Source organism: Aplysia californica, unplaced genomic scaffold (genome assembly GCF_000002075.1).
Source record: "Aplysia californica isolate F4 #8 unplaced genomic scaffold, AplCal3.0 scaffold00128, whole genome shotgun sequence".
Classification (NCBI taxonomy): Eukaryota; Metazoa; Mollusca; class Gastropoda; order Aplysiida; family Aplysiidae; genus Aplysia; species Aplysia californica.
In genome coordinates, this window is record NW_004797398.1 from 1,291,433 (window position 1) to 1,295,744 (window position 4,312).

Sequence of the window (4,312 nt, forward strand, 5' to 3'; positions counted from 1 at the left end):
TTCGTGATCGCCTCGTCCTTCCAACCTGTTAACTTATTAAATATAGCGACGGGCAGGGCGGGGGCGGGGAGAGAAAAAAAAAAAAACCTATAAAAAAAATATAAATTAATACTAGAACAATAGATGACTAAAGTAGAGGGTTCTTTTTTTTATTTTTATTTTATTAAAAAATATAAATTATAATATTGTAACTTATAGAAAAAAAAAAACTAAATCTAAATATATCATTAAAAGATATATTACCTGTAATTTTTCTTCCGACTAAACAACTAACAATCAAAAACTCTAGGCCAAAAATACCCTCAAATATAACTGTTTCAGACTTCTGTTTGACCTGGCAATTTTTAGATCTCTGACCATCTAATATTGCGCGTGAGAGAGAGAGAGAGAGAGAGAGAGAGAGGGGGGGGGGGGACGGAAATGTTTTTATCTGTAGAGAATGCATATTTTAATGAATGTTTCTAGTTACTCACCTTTCAATTTTGTTGTGACCGTTCGTGAATTTTTATTGCATTGTATATTTTTAGTGAACGCACTTCCAACCTCAATGCGAGACTGTTTTTCTCATAGAAATTTTTACGCATCATCATCATCATCATCATCATCATCATCATCATCATCATCATCATCATCATCATCATCATCATCCAGAGCCAGATCTGCAACAGACATCGGCGATCATAGTTTTCCATTCATTCCTTTGCTCGGATGCTCTCAAAAAAGCTTCGTTTCCCTGATCTTTCCCTGTTACCCATTTGTTTAGGTTCCTTAAGTATGTTGTTCTGGGCCTACCGCTGCCTCGCTTGCCCTCAATTTTGCCAGTGAGAGCTAGATGTTCAAGACCCTTATGTCTATTCAGGTGTCCCAAAAGCTGCATTTGTCGTTTCCTGATTGTTTTTAACATTGAGCGTCCCACGTGGGCTTCATCAAGCACTACCTCATTTGATTTCTTTTCTTTCCACGATACTCTTAGCAGTCTCCTAAGAAACCACATTTCTGTTGCTTCTGTTTTATTTTCACTGTCTTTAGTGATTGCCCAGCATTCACAGCCTTATAGAAGGGTGGACCAAACATAGCATTTCAAGATTTTCATTTTGGTGCTCATTGAGATGTTTCTATTTTTCAGGATTGGACTCATTTTATTGAAACTAGCCTTAGCCATTGTATTTCCCCGTTTTATTTCAGTGGAACATTTGGCATCAGATGTTTTCATATATCCTAGATATTTAAACTGTTGGACTTGTTTGATCTTTTCACTTTTGCTAATGAGATTACAACTAAGATTTGCTGCTTTTTTGGATATTACCAGGCATTCTGTTTTCTTTACATTCAACAATAATCCTTTACGTTCACTTTCTGTTACAACAGTATCTAGAAGCAATAGAAGATCCTTTTCTGAGCCTGCTATTAAAACTGTGTCCTCTGCATACCTGATGTTATTAATATTTTCTCCATTTACTTCGAGACCTGGGCATTCTTCTATGTTTCTAAGGATTTTTTCACTGTACATGTTAAAGAGGTCTGGTGTCATAACACATCCTTGCCTCACTCCTCGCCTAATCTGCTTATATAGGCCTACACTGTATTCTCCATTAATTCGTACAGCAGCGTTTTGGTCCCAGTACAAATTTCTGATAATTCTTAGATCTTTTCCATCTATGTCTAGCTTTTCCAGTATTTTAAATAGCTCATCAAGGTCTAACTTTATCGAACGCCTTTGAATAATCTATGAAGATAAATACAGACCTGTCTGTGCTTCAATACATCTTTCCATTGACATTGTTAAGGTGAATATATACTTAGCGTCAATAAAAACCAGACACATTTTAATTGCGTGTTTAAAAAAAAGTTGAAATCCCATTGAGCTGAAATTTTCCGCACGTGATTGTGAACGCTTGACGCTCCTGATCAGCCTGCATTTATGATCAGGTGCCCAATTAATAAAGCTCAGGTCTTGTTTTGTTAAAAACCGTGTTATGTCATTTTTCTCGAACATTTTTGGTTTTTAAATTTTATTTTTTGGGTTTAACACATCTTTTATCTGTAGCCAAGAATAAAACGTTAAAAGTTTCATTTCAAAACATCTAAATCTAAAGATACAGCATGCCGCGTTTCACGAACGAAGAGCGCAATCAGGCAGTTGGTATGCTGAGGGCCAATACGCCAGTAGCGAATGTTGCAAGGACCTTCAATGTGACAAGAGACACGATATATCGACTAATGAATCGTTTGCAGACGTCTGGATCCGTGCAGGATGGTCCCCGGACGGGTTGTCCTAGAGCTACAACACCAGCCCATGACCGGTACATTCGGGTCTTGCACCTACGAGATCGCTTCCGGCCTGCTACCAAGACAGCCAGGGAGTGGAAGGGACGGAGAACCATAAGTGCGCCGACGTCTTAGACCTCAGCCGGTCACCTTGGATCAGCTACGTGCAGCACTTACAAACATATGGATAAACATTCCACAGCACCCCGTACAAAGACTTTTGCGAAGCATGCGGCAGAGGTGCACAGAAGTCGCCAATGCCCACGGCGGCTATACGCGGTATTAACTGTGACTTTTCATTTTAGGGCCTACAATTAAAAGATCAAATTTCAGGAAATAAAGTTCATTTAAAAAAATTGTTTTTTGTGTAATTGATTTGTAAAATGTTCAAACTTTCCTTATAGAGAGATTGTTTCTGGTTAAAATCAGTTGTTCATTACAAAAAACACAAAAAAAGGGGTGTCTGGTTTTTTTGACGCCAAGTATAGCATTTCTGGTGCCTTAGTCAGGAACAAAGCCGAATTGCGTTTTAGGTATCTCTGGTCTTACACTTTTTCTCAATCTTCTCATTATTACTCGAAGCAATATTTTCGTAAAATGGCTCATAAGGCTAATTGTTCTATGCATATCACACTCAGTGGCACCTGGTGTTTTAGATAAAGCTATAAAAACTGACTTCATCATATCTTATGGGATCTCACCGCTGTCATAAATAGCATTTAGGAGCTTTGTTGTTATTTCAGTGCCTAGTTCTTCGAGCACGACAATAAATTCAACTGGAATATTATCTGGCCCAGTGGCTTTTCCTTGTTTCATTTTCCTAATGGCAGCTTGTACTTCTGCTTTCAGTATTGGTGGTCCATTTATTTCATTCTTCATTACAGGCTTTTCTCCTCTATTATCTTTGAAAAGTTCTTCTATGTATTCTGACCATCTGTTTAAGACATCCCCGTTGTCCATTAAAATATCCCCTCCCTTTGATCTTATGCATCCTGTATTTGAGCATCCTTTTATCCCACTTACTTCTCTGATTTTGGAATGCATGTATTTGCTGTCTTTATTTTGGTTCTTCTGTATTTGTTGACACTGATCATTTATCCATGTTTCTTTTGCTTCGTTGCATTTTTTTCTTTATTTCCCTGTTTAAGATGTTGTACTTTTCCACATTTGATTTCGCCTTTCTTCTCTCTTCCATTAGTTTTAATATGTCCTGGATCATCCATTTTTATTAGCTTTTTTAGCTTTCGGGGGGATATTTTCTTCCACAGCTTCCATTATTGAGTCTTTCATTTTCCTCCAAAGTTCTTCCGATTTAGGAATGTTTTCCAAAGCTTGAAATTTATTTCTTACATCTATGGAGAAACATTCTTTCAGTTCTTGATTTGTCTTTAAAAGACCAATGTCAAATTTAGGTTGATTCTTTGACTTTTTGGGTTTCTTCAGTCTTATCCGCAGTTTACACATTATATCATAATACTGTGATCTAAATACACGCATGTCGATTAATTTTTAAGATGTGATGTCTTTTTCGATGTAATGCGCATTGAGCATTTTTTAAAATAGAAAATGGAAATGCGCAGTATAAATGCTATTATTAATATTATTGGCGAGGGGTACAAGCGGAAATGGAAAAGGCGGGGACATAATGGAAACAGCTAGAAAAGGATTCACAGGACAGGCTTCGCTGGAGGAATGTTGTTGATGGTCTATGCAAGAGAGAGAGAGAGAGAGAGAGAGAGAGAGAGAGAGAGAGAGAGAGAGAGAGAGAGAGAGAGAGAGAGAGAGAGAGAGAGAGAGAGAGAGAGAGAGAGATCATCATCATCATCATCATCATCATCATCATCATCATCATCATCATCATTATCATCATCATTCTATCCTTGCAATGACAACCGTCACCCCCCCCCCCCCCCCTCGAGAGAGAAAAAAATACAAAAGAGGAGCCCCCCCCCCCCCCGCCTCCTCACCATTAAAATATTAAGAGAGAGAGAGAGAGAGAGAGAGAGAGAGAGAGAGAGAGAGAGAGAGAGAGAGAGAGAGAGAG

General features: G+C 38.1%; 1 protein-coding gene across 1 annotated transcript in view; it reads right to left on the minus strand.

Annotated features, from left to right (window-relative positions):
* Positions 1-4,312, minus strand: part of LOC101849761 (radial spoke head protein 6 homolog A-like) — an 18,895-nt gene that overhangs the window by 4,716 nt on the left and 9,867 nt on the right. The gene's annotated exons all lie outside the window — the stretch shown is intronic.